Source organism: Falco cherrug, chromosome 2 (genome assembly GCF_023634085.1).
Source record: "Falco cherrug isolate bFalChe1 chromosome 2, bFalChe1.pri, whole genome shotgun sequence".
NCBI classification, from domain to species: Eukaryota; Metazoa; Chordata; class Aves; order Falconiformes; family Falconidae; genus Falco; species Falco cherrug.
Window position 1 is genome coordinate 53,576,146 of NC_073698.1, and position 26,464 is coordinate 53,602,609.

The 26,464-nt window shown below is 36.4% G+C and overlaps 1 long non-coding RNA gene across 2 annotated transcripts; it reads left to right on the forward strand.

Annotated features, from left to right (window-relative positions):
- The first annotated feature begins 5 nt into the window (after nucleotides 1-5).
- On the forward strand, nucleotides 6-25,132 carry LOC114016444 (uncharacterized). Of its 2 annotated transcripts, XR_008731068.1 has the most exons (6): nucleotides 6-297; nucleotides 3,278-3,373; nucleotides 4,366-4,471; nucleotides 9,610-9,783; nucleotides 15,035-15,098; nucleotides 18,683-25,132. It is a non-coding gene; the product is annotated as an uncharacterized LOC114016444 (long non-coding RNA). The 2 variants fall into 2 exon arrangements; XR_003560885.2 differs by having other exon boundaries at nucleotides 15,035-25,132.
- The last annotated feature ends 1,332 nt before the right edge of the window (nucleotides 25,133-26,464 follow it).

Consider the following 26,464-nt stretch of genomic DNA (forward strand, 5'->3'; position numbering starts at 1 on the left):
CAGGGAGCATGGCGGCGGGGGCCCAGCGCCCCGTCGGTGGCAGCCGGCCCCAGCACGGCCGCCACGCAGAGCCCTGCAGCCAACGTGATCGGCTCTGTCATCAGGGGGGCTTACCAAATGGCGGAGGATAAACGGGAAGAGAGCCCAGAGCAAGGGTAGCATGGCAAGGTGTTCACCTCTGGGGGAAGTTCTGCCTCCCCTGTAGCTCACTGGGCTGAGCTGACGGTGGAGGCAGCGGCCAGTTTTGTTTCAGGTTGCTGCTGCTGATGGGAGGTTTTTTCCCCTTGTGAGAACCAGGTTAGTAATTTTGCTTTGTGGGTACAACGGTATGCCAATTTGCTACAATATAAGCTTTCTGAATAATTATTGGCTGTTCTATTATTTAATGGCACCAGCTTTTTTAGCAGTCAGTTAAAGCTTTAACTCACTGCATCCATGGGCTCGGCTAATTTTCAGCAACTCAATAACAGTAAATTATTTAAAGCAATACAGAGGACCTGTGTTTTCTCACCACTTGACAACTTGTGAAGCAGGAGCCAAGGACTTAGTAGGGCTGGGAACTTCCATAGCAGAAGTGGGAGATCACAAACATTTTCCTCTGAAGCCTGAAACCACCATGAATAAGGGCACTTGTGATTGACAGCTGTCACCTATTGAAATTCATTTATGTTGCCTTCCCTGATGACACTGGAGGTGCAAATGAGCTCAGAGAACTCAAGTCTGGTTATATGGTTTAATTTTGTGCTATTTAGAGATTCAGCTTAGCCTTCAAAGCAGAGGCTGAAGCTAAATGTATGTTGCCACCTAAAAAGTTAAGCAGGACCTTGATGTGTTACGTTGAAAACACATTCAGGTGGGAAAAGGAATTTGCCCTGCTCTAGGGAGTCAGGGACAGGGCACTGGCAAGGGAGAAGCTCTCTCTTGGTCCTTTACCATCCTCAGAAGAGGAGATGGAAAGAGGTTCCCAGGTATCCCCTCAGTTGTTCCACTCCTGGGTTCCCAGAAAAATCTGGGATTCATCTGGCAGATGAATCTATTCAACACTTTGAAGGAAAGGTTTTAGTGATATCAATATTGCCGTAAATACTTCAGAACTTGCAGCAGGAAATCGATGCTCCATGAACAAGGAGCATGCTTGACTTTGCTAAGCCAGGTGTTAATAAAGAGCTAAGCAGAAATTACCTGTAAGTTAGAAATCATTAACCTCAAATTTCAAAAGCACTGCCTACCTCTTCTGAGTCTATGACATTTTCTGCTGTTGGGCGATGTAGACAGGTTCATTAAATAAAGAAGTGATGGACTCTTTTATAAATGTAAATTGATGTACAAAGCTTATTAATGATGTATTATTTACAAGTACATCACCAGAGTTACAGCAGTGGTTTTTTACTTTTACATTAGTGCAGGTAGCAGCAAAAACTATTGTAGGTTGCTAAAGCTGTCAAAATGTAAAAATAAACCAGAGCTAAGTCTTATATAAATGGGAACTATCTTCTACTATCTGAAAACTTCTAAAAGAATACAAAAAAGTAAACAATTTTCTATTGCAACTGCTGGGCCTGATCCTGGTGCTGTTGATCGGAACAAAAAGATTTTGAGACACTTTTTCTCAACTCAGCCTGGATGTAGCCAGGAGCTTTGCTGTAATATGCTGCTGCATGTGTTTATTAATCTTTACATTGCCCTGCATCAGAACTTTAGACTTGTTAAAAGTAACAGTCTGGCTTTTAAATGGAGTGTGAAAGTTAGATAATAAATGTTATTGCTCAAGAAAAGACAACAATGTATTTATTTGTTTGACCCAGAGGGATTGGCACAAGCTTTCAAATTAATTTTTTAAATTATAGAATCCCTTAGGTCACCATAAATTCAGCACTCCCTTGTTTCTGCTGAGAATATGCTAATTTCAGATTTCCTGCTGATGAGCATCCTATTGTATAATAAATATGTGAAAAACTCAGTGAAGCATCCTTTCTTTTCAGCATCTTTGGATGCAGGGGACATTCCCCAAATATACAGATTCAACTTTACTAAGAAAGAAAAAATGCGTGTTGGTTATAATTACAAAGATATAATAATTTTGATTTACAATTTCTGACCAGAGATGCATGCCAAATATTCTTTTTAATGTGGTTCAAAACTATGTAATTAGTAAAAGAATTAGATGCTCCTGCCTCAGCTAGTTTGTCCACCAATGTATGACTGACATTGTTAGGACAACGGGCAGGGTACTGAAGATGACTAAGTAACAAGATCTAGTCCAAATGTATTGTATTTCAATGACCATCCTCAAGTATTTTAGGCTGAAGAAAACTTTCCAAGTTTTCCAACATTTTTAATCATTTTCTCTCATCCGAGTTGCCAAGATGCTGCAAGTTCCATTCAAGCATGGAAATCTTGGTAAGATTGAAGTTTCTTATACTTAGAAGAGACTGTACTTCCTTCTGCATCTGTACATTCACAGCTCATCTTCACAAACAAATAGGAAAACAAAAGATTGGTAGTGATCATTTCCATTACATTTGAAACACAGCATCAGGTATTCTGATCTGGAAGCAGTAAGAGGAGGTGAAATATGTGATAGAAAGATGTTGATAAAACCTAGACTTCACAAAAGTGTAAATATGCTTGGTGTCATTTTTTGAAAAGTCAGCACAGACTTTTTAAATACAAGTTTTCAGTATGTGAGCATAAGAGCACACAAATCAAGAATTAACAGTTCTGGTTTCATACCAATTGTTTCCCATTATGAACCTTTAGATTTTTGTTGCAGTATGGGGAGAAAAAAACAAAACTCCAAAATGAAACCAAAGCCACAGAACTGAAAAACAGATGATTCCATTATTATTTGCACCATTTGTATAGTGCAAGTTTTAGACCCAGGATATTAACAAACAAACAAACAACCACCAAACCCAAAACAATAGACAGACTAAAGAAGTATACTTTCTTGCTACTTATTACACTTTATTGGTGTGTGTACAATTTTAAAAAGACTGCTTGCATCCTGTTTCAGGTAAAGTGTTGTTTGATAAATGAGTTTAATATACACGTCTGCCTCAGAGAAAACTCTCCCTAAATTTCAGAGAGGCATTTGTGCATAAAATCCGTTTATCACATTGTCTAAGCCAGGATGCGATCAGCTCTTGTACCATGGAAAAAGCAGACAGACTTCCCATTAGTCTTTACAACAAATTATTTGTGAGTTACAGAAACTGAAGTAAATATAACTAAAGACTTCATGCATTGAGAAACACCATGATACTTTTATTTATAGGTTGTTTCAGGAAACAGACATACATACCTACACAGAAGACAGTGCCGCCTTGGCAACCAACGTACTAATCCAGCTCTCATTTCACAGGAGACCAGAGTAAGTGGGGTTTTGTTTCTTTGGGGGATTTTGTAGCTTGGTTTATTGTGGGGTTTTTTATTAGTACAAGGCCCACATCCTTCAAAGAAAGAACTTCTTACTAGATAGAAGCTGTTTTTCTCTTGTGTGCACTATCATTTCAAGGGTCACTGTGATGTCACTGTCATCTGAGATTGATTGAATAAATGAGAATACTTGGAATTTGCCCAGATCTCATTTTTTCCAGTATTACCTATCACCTCCAATAATAGTGCCATCCATTACTTTCTACTTGCATCTTCATAACAATTCAGAATACAGACAAGTTCCACAGAACTTGCATTTTGTGATTTTTCCCTTGTTAAAGACATGATGGTTTCATATAGTTCCTGCTCATATATTCTCAGTGTAACTACCTACATCCAAAAATCAATCAAGACTTACTGCATTTTTTCAGTTTTTCTGCAGCAATTCAGACATGGCTACGAAAATAAGGAAAATATTTTAGCAGTAGTTCTTACACAAAAAAAATGCATATTGCTACAAAATCAGAATATCATGTCTCTATTATTGCAAGATAATAGGTGACAGGCATTGTTTTTAAGATAAACAGTAAGAGGGCTACACAATCAGAGATCATAAAAAGAACTGGACATTACATCTCCTGATATACTTAAAATAAAACTCTACAACAAATTAAAAAATCTGTTTGTAAATCATACATGAACTAGTGGACTTATGGAACTCTGTAATTTAATATTTGAACAGCTATTGATTTCCATGCATGCCATAAAAGTCCATGCTCAATACTTTCTCAATAATGACAATTTGTCTTTAATTGCCAGTATTTTCAAAAATTGGTTGATGTAAGGCTGACCAGTCGAAGCAGTAATGGAGTCTGACAGCATTATAAAGTAAAAGCTTTATTGTGGCAGCAAGAAAGGTGGGCAACAACATGCCCATAAAGTGTCTCACTAGGTCACCAACAGCAAACAGAGGATGGTCACCAACAGCAAACAGAGGATCACGAGCGATGCCATGGCTCCAGCTGATGGCCAGGGATGCTATGTGTCTGGATCACCTGGCAGCAACAGCCAATCACACAAATGGCTTCTGAAGGTGAGGAGGAGTCATACCACACCTTGGCTTCACCGGTGGCAGTGCGATTTGATAGCATAGCTTACATGGATAATGTGGGCAGCATCCTGCCTACACTGCTGATGTCGGTCAAAGGGCAGGGTATCGGGGGTAGGGTGTTGGCAGTCTGCCTATGCTGACTGCCAGCTAAGCAGCAGGGTGATAGGAGGCAGAGTGTCACTTCCACCTCTTGATTCTCTCAAATCATCACTTGACATGAAGTTGCAGGCTACAGGTAGAAATATATATAATAACCTGGGTGAGTTTGGTGTTCTGAAACCTGCAGGGTACAAGTTACGTGTCAGAAGTTGAAAGCTAGCACATCACAAGATGGATATCGGGGGTGTCACATTCCAAGTAGCTCAAAAGTCTGTGTCTGGCATAACTGTAAATCCCAATGGAGTATCTCTGAAAATGTATTTCCTGTGATTTTTTTATGTCTTAATGCCATCTCTGGAAACTGAAACTTTTGAAAAACTTTGTAGCATGTCTTACACATCTCAATACACAGCTATGTAATGTGATCTGATTAAACTGAAGTTAATTAACAAAATCCTGCTCACTTCAGTGAATTTTATATTGGTTCATATGATTGCATATCCTTTTGATGAACGGGAGAAAAATGCATCCAGTACAAATTATAGATATTTTACGATATTTAACTCTGAACTTCATGAAGAACAAGCAATTCATAATTTAGCTCTAAAATTTCAAATCTGGTAAACCCCTTCGATTTCTGTTTTTCATGATAATAATAAAATTTCAGTGCTCAAAAAGAAATAAAGGATGAGAATCTAACTGATTTAATGTTAATCAGTTGGGGTTTTACTGGAAATTAGTAATCACTGTTTCAAAATATTTTTCTCAATGGTCTTACATCAAATTCTCAGAAGATATAAGCACTTTTTAGCTCCTACTTTAACTTAGCACTGCCTAACTGTTTAGAGATGCAAACAAAATCGACTTTGAATATGAATAGTTTGTGAGTTACTACTGAAAATACCAATTAGAAATGAAAACTCTATTTCTGTCCACTGTTTTCATCTTACTTACGCACATGCTACTTATAGCTACTTTTCTTCAGAACTCTTAGGGATTCAGGGAAAAAAAATAAAGTCTGTTTTGGCTTTTTGCTACATTCTTTAAAGAATTCTTCAATGGAGTTCACCTTGCCTTACAGTCTTATCAACTGCTAGATGTCATAATTACTTCAGCTCTCCTGATGTGATTACCTTTAGTATTTCTCCTTCCTCTCCAGGGAAATTTATGTCTATTTCTTAGAGCTATCCTCTATCATCCTTTTTGAACACTGAAGCAAATCCATTTTCTTTTAAGTGATATCCGCCTCTTTTGACAATAAATTTGCCATCTTTCATAGGGTGTGGTGTTTCCCCTGCTGACCTTTTTTCCTCGTGTACTTGAAAATTGTCTTCTTAGTCATAGCCTGTGTGTGACCTTCCTTCTACCTCCACACTTTTGATTTTCTCATCTTCTTTTACAATCAACTTCATTCTCTGGTCCTTTCTCTTCATCTTCTACATTTGGGGTTTTATACCACTTACATAGGTCTGTTTTACCCTTAGATACATTTGTCTGTATAAATACTCCTTCATTACTAGCATGGTTTCAAGTTTGTTTTTGTTAGTTTACCTGGTTTTGGTTTTAGCTCTAAATAAATTGCACCTATATTGTTTATATTCATTTTTTCCAAACTTTCTTTTTCCTCATGATAGTAAACTATTCTCTTTCCGTGTTTATTCTGAAGCCTAGAAGTCCACCCTAGGTTTTAGAGATGGTATTTTTCCCTTTTATTTCAAATCAGAATCATTATTTTAGCAAAGGAGTAGCTTCATAGCTTAAGGTGCAATTGAGTTTCTGTCTTTTTAAGGTCATATCTCTGAAAAAAGAAAAAGTCTAACAAATCAATTAGTTTTCTTAAGACAGAACAGTGTAGCACTGATAGATAATTCTGAAGTTTTCCACTAAAGACAAAACCAATACAGGCACCATTTCAAAGTCCTTAAAATAAAAACAGCTGTAGAAATACTAATATGACTGCTTTTAAAAAATGAACCTTTCTAACTTAAGGTATGTTACTAAGCTGAAATTCTTCACTGAGGTAAGAATGGAGCTCAGTATGGGAATTTCTGCCACTTTGTCAAAATGTGTGCATTTGTGGGAGCCCCAGCTTTCCAGTGTCCTATGTTTTGGTTTCATATGACTACATAGCAGGATGCTTTCTGTATCAGTCTTGACGAGAAAAGTGCCAATAAAAGAGGCATGCAGCATTCAGTGGAATTAAAACACCAACACTCAAAATATGGTTACATAAGGATAAATTTATCTTTTAAAATTAACCAAGGCAGGTACAAGATACTACGTTTTCTCTGTACTTATTAGACATTAAATAATGACTGAGGCTGGAGAAAGTCTATCCCTAAAACAATTAAAAAGCATTAACTCTTATCATTCCTGGATAGATAAAAGTTTTCATTTTGTTTAAAGCAAACCCATGTAACAAAAAGTTATTGTAATGTCAGAAATAGAAAACTGGTATTTCTTCTTATCACTACTGTCTAGGGACTTTTCCCCCCTTATAGACAGCAATGTGAATGGGAATTAAATGCATTCATTAATTTAGAGAATATATAATATTCTAATATATTTTAGATAATATTTTAATCTAAACTATAATAAATCTGTTAATTAGAATCAAAATATTCAGTTTATTTTGTTCTTTTGAAATGAAATAAACTGAATACCATGGTTCTGAACAAGATTGTGATTTAATGCAATCTAAATAGCCTGTTTTATGAATTGTTATAGTGAATTTCTTTTAAGTTTCCCACTTTCTTGGTAGTGATTTGATAATAAGAACAATGGGATTAAGTAAAAGACTTATGATTTGAGAGAGTGACTTTAGGGAATTACTCTTTTTTAGGATACCTTACATGACTTGTGACTACAGAGAAAAAAATAGAGATGAGAGTAAAGTATCTAGATTTTCTAATCCGTAGTGATAACCAGAAAACTTAAGAGTTATGTTTATATTTGGAGAATGGACTGTTGACCAGGCTTTGTGCAGTTGTACTCTTGCTGTTGGTCTCTTGAGATTTGAAATCCTGTTAGAAGGAAAAGCATGCAAAACCAAGGATGTTTCCATAGATCCCACAGGCTCAGTCTGAGATTTCGCAAAAAATATGCAGCCTTATTTATATTATTTAACTTTATGCATAATACATAAAAGACCTCATCAGAGTGGAAATTCAGTTATGACATCACAAGAAAAGAATCAGAAAATCTCCCCTCTCACCTAAGCACACCAACATCAAGGCTAAGAACTGGTGCTGGCTTTGGCTGGGGTAGAGTCAATTTCCTTCACGGTAGCTAGTATGGGCCTGTGCTTTGGATTTGTGCTAGAAAGTGTTGATAACACAGGGATGTTCTCCTTCTGGCTGAGCAGTGCTGACACAGGCAAGGCCTCTTCTGCTTCTCACCCCACCATACCAGCAAGGAGGAATTGGGAGGGGGCATAGCCGGGACAGTTGACCCCAGCTGGCCAGAGGGATCTCCTATCCCATATGGCATCATGCTCAGCATACAAATCTGTGGGAAGAAGGAGACACATTCACCGTTATGGGACTTGTCTACCCCAGTAACTGTTACACATGATCGAGCCCTGCTTTTCTGGGGATGGCTGAACACCTCCCTGCTGGTGCAAAGTAGTGGATGAATTCTTTGTTTTGCTTTGCTTGTGTACACAGCTTTTGCTTTACCTGTTAAACTGCCTTTGTCTCAACCCATGAGTTTTCTCACTTTCAACCTTTGATTTCCCATCCCACTGTGAGGGGAGTGAGTGAGTGGCTCTGTGGGGTTTAGTTGGCAGCTAGGTTTAGACCAAAGCACAACTATTACACTTTTCCTTGATTATGCTGTCCTTGAAATTCTTGCATTTCTGGCTCTGAAGCAGTTTGGAACCAAGAAAAAATCATGCTTTACAATTTTGGGGAACGTGGAAGAGGCAAGTTTAAATCAGGGAGCCCTACTGAAGCCAATCTAAATCAAAAGACAGTCTCAGCCTGATGTGTCATGCTAGAGACAATAACGGTACGTTACCTCCCCAGCTGCAAGCAGACACAGCTGTTAACAGACTGTGCCATCAGACAGGCTTAGGGAATGTGATTTACAAAAACTACTTACATATTTAGTGAAAATATTGAAACTGAAATCATACCAGAGTTTTTCCTGAAGACAAGCCAGAATGAAATTAGAAAAATATATATGATTACAATTTCAGAATAATGTAAAAGACCTCTTATGGTACCTTCACTACATACGTTAATATCTACTTTTTCCAGTCACATTGGCTCCTGATACCATTCAATATGACATTCCCTGCTTACAGCTAAGGAGCTAGCATTGTCCAAGCAAGGTGGCAGTATATGGCTAGGACAGAAACACCAACCTGTAATGAAACCATAGCCTTAGAAGTTCAGACTTGCTTCTCTTCCTGGAGCTTGCTGTTGGCTGGCTGAAGTTACCCATTCACACATCCAGGTAGCTGGTCTGAGTCCCGTTCCCCACATGTTCTTCCGTATTCCTATTCATTGCAGAGGGTTTCAGGGCTGAGCTTGGCACAGAGCCTTACAGAGCCTTACAGCTCAGGTGTGATGGCGCTGAATGTCTACCTCCTTGGTTTTGTTAGGGAACACACTCTTATATGCCTTCAGAGAAAAAAAGAAGAAGAAGTTGTTATTATTTAACCAATATTCTCTTACTAGTGGACTAGCTAAAGGGACAGAAAGCAACTACTGACCTAAAGTTTATGTTCTGGTAGGTTACAAAGACTAAAGTAAGAAAATACATTTTTCGCCTCAGTTTGAAATATAATAAAAAACAGACACAAGAAGAATAAAGCTAGCAGTGTTATCTTTGCATTACTGGTCTTACCTTGAATCCCAGAACTGTCAGCGTTACTTTTGAATATAAACACAAGAAGAACATGTTACCACAAAGGTGACTTTAGTTTCTTTGCCACTGAGTTCCCAATTGCATTATGACAGAAAATGCAACATGACTAAACCTGAAATGTATTATTTCTGATCCTTTTTCCAAAATAGAGTGACAAATGAGTAACACAAGACTTTCATCGTACATACAAATACTTTCACCATGTGAGTGTTGCTCAGAGTATCATGGCCAAAGATACCTTATGTCTGCCATAACCTGGGTGCATGGTTGTGTGATAACATTGCAAGAGAATCATGTCCTTTAAAACATTGAGATTGAACAAGGTAAGAGATGAAAACTTTTATTTCATATATCCTCCCACTTATCTCCAGACTGTAATAGATTCCACAGTTACATCCTACCTCTACATAAGAAAATGAAAATAGTTTTATTGGTGACATTGAGAGGGGGTCTGTATCCAAATATATGTTTCTTATTACAAACACATGGTCAGATAAAATCGGATTAAATGGAATATTGATATTCTGCAAATATTTCATTTTACGTCTATGGTCTATTTCAATTATTTTAGGAAGATTTATTCTAGTGGTTTTTTCTCCATATATGTAATTGTAATAGCATTTGTTTTCAAACCCACTGCAACACCCTGGCTGTGATTTAAAGTCCATGGAAACTATGGGGAGTCTTTCCAAGGAAATGTCCAGTTGCACTTCTCTTAAGCTAACTCTTCACAGTATGGCAAAAATTCCCAAGAGGTGAGGATGTGAAGTATAATACTTATTCTATTTATGTCTTATGCACATTTCTAACTGCCACGATTTCTACTCCCACAAAACATCATAGTGTCTTCCTTTGTGTACAGATTAAAATGAACAAATCATCAATTCAATAACCTTGTTGCATATGTGAAAGTCCTTTATTTTTATTTATTATTTTTTTATAATTTATATTTATAAATAAATTATATTTATTCTAATGTTAAGCATTAGAAATGTTTAACAGCAAATAATTGCCAGTTGCTTATGTAAGAAACACTTCAAGGAGAAAAAAAATAGCCAGTTTGCAACACTGGAAACTAACTAATTTTCTGATAACTGGAAAATCAAGCTGTGCCCAATTCAGAAACTACAAATCTGCAATACTGTAGTAAATTATTGATAAAATTGTATTTTAAAATTCTTCTGTTTAGAATTAGGATTGCAAGCTGTTTATTTTCCTGTACTACATTTAATAGCTTGCTCCTGAAGATGCAGAGTTCAGTACTTCCACTGAATGTAATAAGAATGCAAATGTAAATTAAGTTACTTGCCTGAATATGTTTGCTGAATTGGGTCCTAACATCTCAATTTTCAGGGTGGAGTGTGTACATTTAGATATGTGATATATTCTGATGGGAGTCATGCTACTAAATCTCTGTGAATCCCCTTGAAAATTAAGTCATGGAAGAAAAGGCATTTGAAGCTTTTATGCATAATAGTACCATAGTTATTATGATGGATAAATGGCTTATGCTGTTTGACCTTTTTTATGAAGAGGCCTAAATCTACTTTGTCCCTTAGCTATACAGGAAAAATGACCTTTTTTTTTCCAAAGAATGGGCTGTTAAGTTTACCAGGAATATGTCTGTATAGTGCAAATTATGTTCATATTATATAATTCTATATAATATGTGTTTGGGATTCATACAGGTATTTAATAAAGTCTCTAATGTATGCAGGGCTCAGAATCTAGCAGCTTGTTTAAATCAGTCCAGTGTTTTTCATTATAACTCTAACAACCTTCAAGACAAACATTGAGGTAATGGCAAACCAGTAGGCTTGCAAAGATACAGGAAAGCATTACTTTGTCTAGACTTCTCTCTAGATTTCTCCTCTTCAAATAATAATAGTCTTTGACTCCTGTTAAATAAATAATTAGTACAGAGGAAAGGTAGGGGGTCTGTCTTTTTTATGTTCGGAGCAGACTCTTACAATTCTTTGGCCTTCCAGGTTTGTCTGCCAAGTAGCTCAGCTCAATTCAGCAAAGAATTTGCTGGATATTATTTTATCATATTTTATCAAATTACTTTTCCTGGTATCAAATTCATTTACTATGAATAGTGTCAATAATATTTAATACATAGCAGCTGATGTATTTCTTTGGCATCAGTACTACCTGTTATTGAGCACTCGTGCTGACCTGGATGTTCTGGATATTGAGGCACAAGCCTCAATTGCAATGAGGCTACGGCCTTTTCTTCATGTATATCTGGTAACCTACAGATTACTTCAGCAGTATTGTCCATCTACGCCATTTCCTTAACTACCGCTCAGCTGATATCAGTCTCTTTATACCTACAACAACTCTGGCACTTCTTTAAACCACCATACGTTCAAAAGTAAATTACAACTATCCTTAAAGCTATAGAAAATGTAAGTGCAGTAGTCGCATTTTGAGATATATTGACTGTATTTCAACTTCTTCTCCTTTTTCTGTTTTTATTCTTTACCTTTGTCTAACACAGTCCTATTGCTGTTGCTGCAGATATCTCCTCCATAGTTTTCACTGTCTGAAGCAGATTACTTTTACTTCCCATTCATTTATGTGTCTTTATTTGTTTCTCATTTGAAATCTCCCATATATCTTTATCTTTTGCTAGAGTAACATGGGTCAAATTAAACTTACTCTAGAGATATTTATTTTCCTCCAATAGCAATAAATTGGGCCTTGGGTGAGTTGCTGAGACACAGGTTCCCAGACTGTAGTTCTATTAATTATGTAAAATTAACCTTACCATTAGGTGTCTTTCCAAATCCAAAACACAAATTCCAAGGCAGTAAGTCTTGATCAAGATGCACAGTAAAACAATGCTTCCTCATAACCTTCTCCTTTGCATCTCAAAATTTCAGCTCTATAAGGAAATTGCTTTAGCTGAGTTCATCTCTTAAGACTAGTGTTTCAGTAAATGATTAGAGTACAAGAATGTTTTGGGGAATATTTGAAAATACTGCTAAAACATGGATTTTGAACTCAGTAACATGAATATTCAATACAGAAATACAGTCCCAAGAGTTTACTTCTTTAGTTAAGGAATTTGAAGCGTTGCATAACTGAAAACTTTCACTTAACATCAACTTATTTATTCTCCCTGGAAAAAAAAACCAGAAAGATCAGAAAACAAAGGAAACAAGTGCAATCCATGTGCTATGTGATACTCATTGAGCCAGACAGAATCTGCCCTCATCACAGAGAGAGAGAGAGAGAGAGAGAGAGAGAGAGAGAGAGAGAGAGAGAGAGAGAGAGAGTGTGTGTGTGTGTGTGTGTGTGTGCGCGCGCGCGCGCGCGCGCAAATAAATTGAAAACACGACACACAGAGTCTACATCTCTAACCATTGCAAAAGACTGATCACAGGCAGCTGGTCCATTCAGTTACAGAAAGCTTTTTTACATGCGCAAAGCCAAAGAAACCAAAGAATTTTTTTAAAGGCCTCATAGATCAGGGCTACAATGAGCTGCACATTTTTTGTATTTCCAGAAGACTGTAGGAAATTAGATATTTAAATTGGTATGTCATCATTCCTTGAGAGTATCACAAATTGGTTCTGTTTGATTTATTTGAATGTGTTTATGCAGTTCCATTTTCAGAGTCATCATTGATTGAAAATGTGCACTTATCTTTAAGATAGCTATTTCTGTTACTGCTGTTTAGTATTAATAATTTAATTACTACTTTATCACATATGTCTACATTACATTCAGATACTGAAATTATGTAGCCACACAAAGACATGAATCACTTGTAAAAAAAATGCTCCTAGCAAAGCTAAAACACTAAAGAGAAGCTTTCAGAAACACAGATGTGAGGAGATATAAATGACAAATATATCTATTTCTTGTGTAACCTATTCTATTAAGCTTTGAAACACTATGGAAGGTTGTCTACACACTTGGCAAGTTATTCACATTCCAAAACTGACTGTGTTTTTTAAGCACAAATATTCAACCTTCAAATATTGACTTTGCTAAACAAATTTGTCAGTAAGTCTTTTTTCTTTAACAATTAAAATTCTATTATGTTACAAAAAGACTATAACATTCTAGTAACCTTTTCCGCAAAATCTTTTGTGACAGGAAACTGACTATAGCACAGAACTTATATTGCAAGACCTAAGAGTAATTTTCATATGAAGTGAAGAATTAGAAAATATATATATATATATATATATGCTGTTTCACCACCACACATCCCACGAACATATGGTGGGTTGAGGTGATATATACTATTTTTAAGAACAAAGAAGGATTTACATGTGAAGAAGAAGCATTAACAGTGAAGAGAAGAAATGAGCACATGGAATGTATGAATTGGCAGCAAACTTAAATGACTTGATTATTACTGTTAGTACTAGTGTGAGAAATATTACAACCACCACAATTCAAAAGCAGCAATATTATAAAAATTATAATATAAGAATTTTTAGAGCATGGATTAGTTTTAACTGCCTCTTTGGCAGCACAAAGTGCTTTCAGTATATCCCTGGACACTTTCCACAGGCTCACTTCTGTTGGATTTGCTCTCCAGTATTACCTTGTAGATTGTCCCACTTAGAGGCTCTGTATTGAAACCAGGATTGTGCCCATTCCTCCCTTGTACTCTGACTACCCTCATCTATCATAAGTGTCCATGTGCCATTTTCAACTGTATCTTCCATCCACACTTCAATCCCAAGGCTGCAGCTGCCCCCACCCAGAAAAAAAAATCCTTTAGAGGACGAAGAACTAAAAGGACAACATCCTATAATTTATGCTACTACGATCCAACTTCTGTTCTCTGTGCCATACCTACACCACTGAGAGTAAAGTGGAACAATGTTGATAGTCCAACTGAAGTAACACTACATTCTCTGAAAAGAGCAAATCTGAATTCCTATACTGAAATACAAATCTTTAAATATTTAAAATAATCAAATAATTACTTAATACTTGGTACACTTTCACATAACCTGCATATTAATTCAGCCAAAAAAATTACCTAAAATATAGTCTGTATAAGTGTAACTCTTAAAAAAAAAATATTTAATGTTCATTATCTTTATTTGTTTTGCTTCTAAAATCCTGAGCCACTTGGTTCAGCATGCAATAAATCCTTGAAGCACAGTGAGGAAACAAAGTAGGAAGGCATTTTATTTAACAGTGGATAATTTAAAAAAAAAATTATCTTGCTTGTTAAAGTGAGATGAGAAGTTTTCTATTAACTAGGCTGGGAAGCCTTAGGGGCCACTGAAAGCTTTTTAATTGCATATTTAATTAGAAATGTGCTAGAGAGCTGGTGTTCAGCTTTTCTGAAGCTCATGGCTCCTGACAAAATGTCTGCTTTTAAGCCATTTTGTCTCTTGAAATGTTTTCTAAAAAGTGGGTTAAACAGAAGAAGCTTTAATTTGGCTATTTTCACTTCAAAGGGATTTTACTGTTTTATCAATCCTACCATAAAGCCAAGGTGAAATGACATGTTCAAAAGTAAGCATTTTCAGGTAAAATAAGACCTCTAAAAAGAACAAACTTTAAAGATTCTTATAGTTTGTTGTTCTTGCTTAGCTCACCAGCAACAGTGGAAGATGAAAGAAGGAAAGAAGAGAGGGAATACATCTGGCTACTACAGGTACAGAGTTTGCAAAAACACAAACTGTCAGCCAGTTTGTCCAGCAGCCAGTGGCTGAAGCTGAAGAGAAATAAATTAATGAATAATTTCTTTGTATTCCGGGTAGAAGAATGTTGACAGCACTGCCTGCAGTTATCAGGGTTCCCAGCATTTGCTCTAAACCTGGACAAAACATGACAAGCCCAGTATGTCTTCTGCCAGTGCTCAGTCACACCACTTTTACCCCAAAGTTATCTGACAGAAGTTTGCTTGAAATTTAGGTTGCCTCAGAAGTGCTAGCTTCGCCTGAGGTAATTTAACGGGTAAAGGAGGGCAGCCCCAACAAAAGCTGACAGCACTGCAACTCCTAGCATTGCAGGTATGAATACACATTAGTTATGGAGGGATAAAAATGCTTCTGAAACATAGGCTAAACTAGTAACATAAGCTGCTGATTTTTTAATCCGTATTTGAATAAACACAGTATATGAATAAGTAGTCTTTTAGAGGAAGAATGGAAAGCTTTTTTGTTGTTTTACATGACAAGCCCTATTTTCAATGTAGTTTGCATTAAAAAAAAGTTAGAAATACATGGAAAATAGTTAATTAAAAGTGTGATTTTGTACACTGAAAAATAAATACATTCTGAAAGACAACTAAATAATTAAATCACATATGAGAGAGCACAGCTAAATGGAGAGAATGTGCAAATGTCCTTTGATAACACACAAGAAATCCACCAAAATTGACATGATATATTAGCGGTCACAAATCTTTGTAAGAACATGTAAGTGCTAATGCACTGCTGTCCTTATTTCACCTTCACTCAGTAACACAGCCAGAGACTTGAAATTCCCTGGAGTATCTACTTAGATAACTTCATCTATGCGTTTCATGACTAGTAAAATCCAGCAAGAGTGCCCAGACCTTGTATTAACACTGTAGGTTTTTTATTTTCTGAGTGAACCACATCCATTACTTTATGATACTCCATGTGTTTGATGATAGAACATGGCAAATATATTTGAAAGGGCAGGAAATAAAGTTTGTTAGAAATAACTTGATTTGAGGAAGTAGGCTTGAATATCACCCAAACCCAGCTCTTATGTGGCACACTCACTTAATTTCTGTCATCCACTATTATCAACTTACCCAAAATGCAATCCTATTAAAAATACTTGAACTTTACATTTGAATGCTCAAAGACAGGTCTTTGAGAGTAATAATATTTCTGATTATCCTCTGCTCTGCAACTTTACCATTTTGTTATTTATTTATAAATGGGGATTATCTTTAGTATGTGTGTTTACAAACTAACTCCAACAGTAGAGGCTAAGAAAAAGCCTGAGAATTGGCTTTGGAAAAGTGGTAACTAACTGTGGTTGGTAGATACATTCACACAATAGCCAAAAATGACATCTCTATTAATATTAGGTGCAAGAACAGCATTCATGTTTTTAATCATGACTTACACAAGCTGAAGTTACAGATCTGACAGTTTTATGCAGAGGAGGTTGACTTAATTCATACCTCTCCTTATGGAATTAGAGCTGTATACATTCATTCATTGTTCTCCCATTCTTAAGATGAATAGTGTTGTGCAGGGTCCAGTCTTGTCACTTGTTACACAAACCTGTAAAACACAGGTGTCAGGTGAGACAAGCTCCACCATCATCAGTACAGCAGTGATGCTCAGTTCTGTGCTTCCACATCAAAAGTGAACAGAGCTGATTCTCTAGTAATTCTGTGTTTGGCATAGGCGGAGTCCTGAGGGAAAGCTGGCTGGTTTAGGCCAAATCCTTTTAAAAAGACATGATGTGGCCTGGCAAGAAAAATTCTTTAAAGTTAGCTGGTAGCTATGACGGAACCTTCTGCTGAAAGCACTAGCCAGTGGAGTTCCAAGGTTATGGACAGTCCTAAACTCTTACAAAATTACTGTTGATCTTTGATGCACAAATAGCCACAATGGCTGAAAAAACCTGAACTCCAAGTGGCCAAGAGTGACTCAGTTTTTGCTGTAATATCTTTCCTTCCTCTCTCATGTTCCCAGGCAAAGTAAAGCTTCTCTAACACTGTCCGGGTAGGATGACCTGGGTAGGCCGTAGGATTACATGTTTGCATATATGGGGATCATTATATACTAGATATTACAGAAAGAAATTGAAGGAAAGCAAAAATGATAATGTTTGTCTTAGACTAAAATTAACTTAGTAGCCCTCCAATTAAAGAGACATCCAGCAGATCTACTAAAAACCCATTTGCAAAAATCCCCAAAGACTAGTGCAGTATCCAGTGAAAAGGCACATACAATAAAGCTGAAGCTATCATCTGTCCCTATCCTTTTCATTAAAAGCTATAGTGAAAGTTATCCTGCAAAAGTAAGATTCACTGGGTATTTTGTTGCACCACAGCAGCTAATTTAAGAATCAGACTCACTGTATTTATCTCAAATATTTTTAACCTAGATTGACATTTTAGAGATGAACAATGGAGAATGAGATACAGTTGAAAGCACTATGAATAAATGATAATGTTTTACTCATTTCATATTAATTCCACATTCTTAAGCTTTTTAGCAACCAAATTAGTTAACACATCTCTGCAGATACACTTGCTTCATAAAACTTAAAATAAGAAATGGCTTAAATTGAGCAGGAATGAAAAGTGGGCTGGCCGCTTGCCATACTGTCTTAGACTACTGACATATTTTACCCAGCACTATGACATTCAGTTTTACCAGTTACAAATGGACAAAACACTGTCCTTAATAAAAACCATGCTGCTTTCAAATAAGACCTTATTTATTTCCAAGATAAAACCCCACAACTGGGAAAAACTACAGCTTACAGTATTTAATACAGCTCTTTTAAGGCTTCCCAGATTAAGTCCTTCTCTTTAATTTAGAAATAAATATTGTCCTAACATTGGATGAGATCCTCAGGCAAAATCTCTGTAATATCTTCCATGCCTTGTTCATCAAATTTAAGAGTACCCTATTTACATGTGTTGCTTTTACAGTAGGAAAGGCATAACTCTTTCAACCTATTAAACAGGCTGAGCACCACCAATGCTTCCTGTTTTCAGTTCTTCCAAAGCATTCTGGATAAAAGCAGGTGATACTATTTGCAATACCTTTTCCCTTCTGTTTTGAAGAGAGATGAAGCCTTGCATTTTTTCTGTTTCTTTCTATGGGCTGTGAGGTTGCTCTGGAGGCTTGTGGAGCACGCTTCTAGTTTTAAGAGGCTTCAGGGGAGAGGTAGGTGCCTTTGAATGGCTGCTTATTGCTATGCCTGCTCATTGTTCAAGCAATCATGTCCTAATATCAGCAAATTAAAGACATTAAGGGCATAGCTTGTTTGTAGCTGGATGGAATCTACAGAGGGTTAGAGGACATAAAAAATAATGTTAAGACAAAACTGAAGAAGCATACTTCTATACAATATTTAGACATATGGAAAGAGATCTGAAGTTAGATACAGAAGCCAAGGAAAATCAGTAATGATTCAGCATAGGTGGTGAAGCAGGGTGGTATGTCACTCTACTGCGTTTTCAGACATTTGGATTCTCAGTGGCAATTTCTATATTTTTATTTTATTTTCTGACAGCACATAGCTTTTGCCTCACAAAAAGAAAGGCAATCTGCTTCACAAAATCTGCAAGAAGTCAGCAAGAGTGAGAAGCTTTTACTTTTACAAGAATAGATGATCGTGTACACCTAACAAGGCACCTGCTCCTATCTGATGGTTACTATAAAGTTCTCATTTTGCAAACTGACAGCTTGTGGTAAGAAAGGCAGCAGTATTCTCACAGTCAAGAGCTCAGTAGGAGTTCTGGAAGGTAAGATACTATCAATTAGTTGATCACAACACCAGGGATGCTGATTTACACAGACCCCAGCATTATCTTTTTGCAAAACAGCAGATCTTGAGTCAACAGGAGCTCAGTGGCATACTCCCACTTCCCCCATTACCTAATCCGTCAGAACTGCTAGAGAAATGATAGCAAGCTAAACACATATGTTTATATAAGCATGTGCATATCTTTGTATGTATGTGTGTAGGTGTCTCTATACATACACCTATGCTTCAGGATACGTTGTAACTGTTTTCTTTTTCAGATTCACTTCCTTGATACCAAAGAGGCTGCTTGCAATCTAAAGTGATCTTGTTGTCTAATCATGCCCCTTATGTTAAAAAATCATATATGATTTCAGCAGGTTATCTCCAAGGAGAAACTCAGAGGAGCCAGCAATTTGTTTTTCTTCATCAGTGTTGAATTTTGTCAGTGCTGGATTCCTAGCATCTCTGAGACAGTGAGGTGCAATACTTGAGTTTTAACTCACTTTGCATCTTCCCTATTTAATTAAAAGAGAAACTACCTGTTGCAGCACAACAGACAATTTCTAAAGTGTTTATTAATGTTGGTTGCAACATTTGCAGTTGGAATAAAGGATTTCTGTTTTACAGTTCCCCATTCATTTATTCCTTCCTGCCCTCTGGAGGTCTCAGATTTTATCATGACATGTCTACATTTCAAATTTAGCTATCTTTTTCAGCTGTACAATCCCATTTTGGTGATCCAATCTCATGGAAAAGTAGTTACATTTTACTTTACACTCAGCAATTTTATTCTTTGCTTAGTGGATACTAGGTATCAATAGATTCCTTTAAATTATTGCATATATTTGTTGGTAGGAGATAGGACTTTCTAATAGATTTTTTTCCTAGTGTGTTATTATTTAAAAACAGGAAAATTAATTTTAAACCTTAGGAAAATGTTAGCTTAGTAGACAGAAACTGATACTTGTGGTAACATTCTTATGACTGTAATTTGTCCACTGTAGAGCCAAAATGCATTAGAGCTGCAATTATATATAATATGAAAGATAACTGTCATGTGCATTGATTGCTTTAATTAAAATCTGAATCATTTAAGATGTGAAACATTTAAGATTATTGTATTAGTCTTTCACTTGCTAATTCTCTCTCCTTGTTTCTCATGTCACACCATTCTAAAGAATCAAATCAAAACTATGTATGCATACAAATTTCCCCAAACAGTATATACTAATTATTTATCTGAGGGCAAAGCGTTTCTGGAGGGTTTCTTGATGAAGAACCAGATGCCTACCATGAAAAATAAATACTGTCTAATTTTGTATGAAATTCCAAACCAGCATCTAAAGCCTTGGAACACCCATTTTTTTTTTCCTGAACAGCCAAGAACTGCCACAGACAATTTATGACTCCTTGACTGGCCTTCAGTGAGCAAAAAGAGACCACACAAAGGATTGTGACCCTCAAATGTATTAGCTGTGTGTTTGACCTCTGAAATACAGTTGAAAAGGAAACACCTTGCCCCTTTCCTGCTGTGACTGAAATTTATGGAGCAAATGATGCCCAAGCAGCTTAGCAAGACTAATTAAGGACTACATAAAAAAAAACATGGCAAATTAATAATCTGAATTCTAGTAGCACTACACAGGGTACTGAACCACACTATGAAATGTTACACTACTGGGCTTTGATCCTGTCTGAGACTTCATACAGAGAGTAAAAAAAAAAAAAAATAATAAATTGTATTTTGAGAAGGAGTAAGAGTGATTGCTTATGCAAAACAAGCCTATAAAATTTGCCACTGTGACAAGTCAAGAAGCTGTGGTATATTTAGTAGCAAATTAGTAATGATATGGTCTTCAGACTCCTCTGAATGCACAGTAGGAAGCAACATCAATCACTTTTCCTGCTTCTTTCCACTCTTTCAGTTGACTTCCAAACATGTGTCTAATCCATTTATATCATAATTAATCCTGGTGTTCCCTTAACTTCCTCTTTTCTACTTGACATTCTCTGACTCCCACAAACTTATATTAAGTTGCATCAGAGAACAATATTTTGATTAAAAATAGATCACATAAGTCTTCATATAATCTACATACAAACAAGTCTTTTGGAAATAGTATTTGTGATAAGTTGTTTATCTTAGGTAAATCACAGAATCATGGAATGATAGAATAGTTTGGGTTGGAAGGGACCTTAAAGATCATCTAGTTCCAACCCCCCTGCCATGGGCAGGGACACCTTCCACTAGACTACATTGCTTAAAGCCCCATCTAGCCTGGCCTTGAACACTTCCAGGGATGGGACATCCACAACTTCTCTGGGCAACTTGTTACAGTGCCTCACCACCCTAATAATAAAAAATGTCTGTCTTCTTTATATCCAGTCTTAGTCTACCTTCTTTCAGTTTAAAACCTTTGCCTCTTGTCCTGTAAAAACTCTCTTTGTTTTATAAGCCTCCCATAGATATTGAAAGCTACAATAAGGTCTCCCTGGAGCTTTCTCTTCTCCAGGTTGAACAACCCCAACTCCTTCAGCCTGTCTTCATAGGAGAGGTGCTCCAGCCCTCTGATCATCTTTGTGGCCCTCCTCTGGAATTGCTCCAACAGGTCCATGTCTTTCTTATACTGGAGACCCCAGAGCTGAACACAGTACTCCATATGGGGTCTCATGAAAGTGGAGTAGAGGGACAGAATCACCTCCCTTGACCTGCTGGTCATGCTTCTTTTTGTGCAGCCCAGAATACAGCTGGCTTCCTGGGCTGCCTGTGCACATTGCCTGCTTCTGTCAAATTTTTCATCCACCAGTATCCCTGAGTCTTTCTCCACAGGGCTGCTCTCAATCCTTTCATCCCCCAGCCTGTATTGATACTGGGGGTTGCCCTGACCCAGGTGCAAGACCTTGCACTTGGCCTTATTGAACATCGTGAGGTTCACATGGGCCCACTCCTCAAGCATTTCAAGGTCCCATTGAATGGCATCCATTCCTTCAAGCAAATCAAATGCCCCACTCAGCTTGGTGTCATCTGCAAACTCCCTGAGGGCACACTCAATCCCATTATGTATGTCATTGATGAAGATACTAAACAGTAGTGGTCCCAGTACAGACTCTTGAAGAATACCACTCACAACTGGTTTACACTTGGACGTTGAGCCTCTGACTGTAACTCTTGGGACACAGCCATCCAGCCAATTCCTTATCATTCTAAGGATCCATCCGTCAGAACCGTATGTCTCCAATTTAGAGGTAAGAAATTTGGGGGGGGACCATATCAAGGGCCTTTGAGAAGTCCACACATTCGTAGTTCTTCCTTTGTCTGATTCTGTGGACAAGGGAAAATTAAAAGGAACATAATTTCATTCCTAAAACTATTTCTATGTCATGTGGCAGATCTATAAATTAGAATTGGGTCATACCTGACAGCCAAGCAAAGAACTTAAACCCAATTAAAAGAGATAGTGAATTTTTCAGGGATTTTTTCTTTTTCTTTTTTTTTTTTTTTTAAGCACATCAGCAAATGAATCAGAGAAGAAGCACAGCATGGAAATGTAAGCTAGCCCATCAAGGTCCATTAGATGCTGTCTACACTGTCATGATTTTCCTCAATTATTGTTTTGCACAAACAGCTCTCTTACATTCCTGTCATAATAGCGGCCTCTTTCTAACCAAAAGACTGCAGTCTGATCAGATACTCCCTGTGAATGAAAAGACTACTCGGGGAATGAAAATGAAAATGTGTAGATTTTAATCCTATCAAGACTATTAGGAAAAACATAAATACTATGAACTGCTGTGTTTCTAAGTGGTATTTCTGAGCACAACCATCTTTCAAAAACTTAGCACAAGAACCTTTACTTTGTGGATCCCAAACACCCTCACACACAAGATATTTGTCAGATACCCATCTATCTTTCTCAAAGCTTTCAACAGAAGCCTTCTCAGATATTAGAAAAGGCTACGGGGGGTATGGGTAGGGGTGTGGGTGGGGTGTTGGATCATCTAAAATCTTTCAGAATTTACATCTAGGTGTTCAATAACTATTTGGATCTTATAGTAAGTGCAAAGGTGTTCTTAAATCACTGAATTTTACTTGCAAAAATAAAAGAAATTAAGTAATTGTGAATGTTTAGACTGGCCACCAGGTCCACTGATAAATCTGAGAAAGTAGCCCTAACTGGGAAGCCATTACAGACTTGTGGGATGTCTTCTTTAATAAATGTATGTATGAAAATCACCTGGTTTAAAATCCTGTTTAAAGAGCATTTAAATTCAGTATTTATTTATTTCTCTATCTATATATCTGCAATCTGTATTTGAAATCTTATATTTTCTGTGCTCTTTTTTTAAGATACAGAAAATGAAAGAATTTCTATTTACTGTATCATGCACAGGTTACAGGCTCCTGTGATGTTAATTCTGTGAGTAAAAAGTTATTGGTTTTATTGCCTCATTTTCTTTTTATTTAAAACTTAACACATACACTGATAATGATTTCACAATGTCATGAGCAATGTCAAAGCATTTTCTAAGCTGAAATGTGAATGTTATGTAAAGCCCACATTAGCCCCTATTAAAATTCAGCTATACTAACAGCACTTTTTGGCCGCTATCTAAGAATTTTATTTCTAATCAAGCCTTAATTTATCCAGAAGGACTAGTCTGCAATGCATGCATTCAGGACATTACATTATGAATTCAATTATCTGTTGTATGTCCAAAAGGGAAGAACCAAAATGTAATATAACAGGATACTGCTTCACTGATCTAGAACTCGTTGCCATATATATATATATATATATATATATATATAAAAAGCTGATTAAAATGCATACTTAAATTGCACAAATCCCACAAATATTTTAAACGTAAATAAAGGAATATTTTTTCCTACAAATGTGATTCTACTGGAAAGCACTCAGTTTTGAAAGATGCTAGCTATTTGCAGCAAGAGTCTGAGAAACCTCACTCCCTTTCCTGAAGTTCAGCATGAACTGAAAGGTTCTCAGAACCTCAAAGAAGCAAGCCAAAAGCAATTACTTAATATGAAATTTGTCCAGGTGCCTACCAGGGATGATGGTGAGTGGGAAGATTTATTTTTATACTGTGGAAAGTGTGCTTTATGCTTTGCAGACAGAATCAAGAAAAACTGTTTGCCCTGAAGATCTCACAGGCTACTTACAAAAAGCTTTCAGTGTTGCACCTTCTGTGTAAGCCCTGAGGAGCAAAGATATTTGAACATCAGGGAAGACTCAGAAAATGTATAAACTATGTCATCAAAAAGGGCAAGAACAGGAGTTTATAGTGTAAATGCTAGAAACCCCTCCTGTTCCAGGCAGGGAAAGGAAATTGAACATGGGAGGCAAGAAATACAGAACCTGATATAAATCATGAAAAGATAAATAAAACCCTCTCATTGCTTTCCCTGAACTTTGCACACAGGTTACAGTTACGTGTTTAATCAGTGTGTTATTCCTTCTGTTAGACCTCTGGAGAACCGGGAGCAGCTTCACATCTATCAACAGATAACTTCAAGTTCTCTTGATTGATCACTATTTTTCTCAGTGAGCTGGAAATAAAAATAAATCGTTCTGTCATCTTTCTTTACAAAATAACATTTGGTACTTTTCTGATCCCTCCAGAAGAAAAAACGAAGGACTTAGAGAGAGAAGAATATATGAGCTTTCACACAAATTATATTAACCTACATTACTAATGACTGGAAAGACAATTTCAACATTCCTGAACTCATGAAAACAGATTCACGTTTTGGCTATAATAGGAAAGGTTAGTGCCTGTGAAGCCAGTTGAGGATTTTACTTTGTTCTAGAAATCTCTATTTAAAAACTCTAACCTCCTTCTGAATTTGAAGTCTTAAATGCTCTTATTTTCCACAGCTATACCATAATAAAACAAAGAAACAAAAATACATCCATACTATACTATATTTTGAAAATACTATGGTATCTATCAGCATCTTCAATTTTTGGGTTGAGTAAAAGGTATCCAACATTTTACAGGATATGTCTGTCTGTGGTTTACTGTCGTCACCATTGTGAAGAAAAAGTTGAGATAACACACACTATTTCAATCTGGATACACTTTTAATCAAAATAGTCTGAATAGTTAGACTTTTTTTTTCCTTTCTGAATCTGAAATTAAGGAATGTTTAAAAATGTCTAGTTTTCCCCTAAAAGAAAACTTGACAGGTGAGTTCTGTACAAAGATAATATCCTTGTAACTACCTCATATGATCAGTATTAATTTTTTTTTGTTGTTCAGTGAGGGATTGAAAAATAGTGCAGAACTTTAAAATTGATGGAATATTTTACATCTAGGTTTATATTGTCCTTCTAATAAACAGTGTTCTGAACAAAGAGGAAGACTAGTGTTTAATTTCTGTCTCAATGTATTTTATAATGTCAGCCCACTAGGCTTGTGGCATTGTCTTGTATCTCTTTTTTTGTTTGTTTAAACCTGTCAGAGTTGAAGAATTTAGATTCATCAACTTCATGTTTTAGAACAGAAGGAAAATAACTGAAAACTGTTGACTCCAAAAACCTTGAATATTTTATCCCGCTACCAGGCAATGCTTGTGTTCATGATGATGGTAAGGAATTGCCAATCAGTCAGGTAGAAGTAAAGAGATTTTCAAACCATAAGACCTTTCCTACAGGAGAGATTTAACATCATTATATTTGAAATATGACCTTCCCAGTAGCATTTGTAATTATACTTCCAAATTAGAACTAATACACTCTCAAAACCAGTCTCTCAGTTACTGAGCCTGTCAATTCCAGTCCACGGAAAAAGTGAGCTTTCAAAATAATGTTGGAAACTTTATACTACAGAGAAATGCAGATATTCTTGAATCCTAAATAATAAGTATCATCAACTTTGTGAGGGACTAGCAATGAATATTAAATGCAGATTTTTCTTGCTGTCAGACTTGAAAGTAAGATGTAAAATGAAATAAAATAAGTTTTCTAATATTAGGAACACTTTTTACTCTTCTGCCTACTTCTATATATTAATTTAACAATAGTGAAATACAAATATCTATACTGTTCATAACCTGGCACGTACAGTTATTTGTTGCCAGATTTGTTTTTGCAGATAATTTAATTTTTATTATTTATGGTGTATGAATGAATCCTAAACCATAAGTTGATTAAGACCTTATGATAAAAAAAGGTGGAAAACACAGTGGGAATACAGTGGGATATTCTAGATGTTGCTACTGAACATCTTCTCTCCTGTGGTAGTGGATCTTCACAGGAGAAGAACAGTTCAGGTTAACAAAAAAAAAAAAAATCTGCTTTCTGACACTGAAGTGATGGATTAACCCAGAGTGAGAAGGTAAACATTTCTAAGAGGTGTGCGAACCACTTTCCAGCTTTTTTATTTTTATTTCATATCATAAGATTTGGTTTCATTCCAAACTTCTAGGAAGCTAACTTCTCTGTAAATTTTCTCAAACATTAACACAATACAGATAGAGGTCAGAAGTAAGAGATTTCATCTTCTACCTCTGAGGACAACCTGATGCTC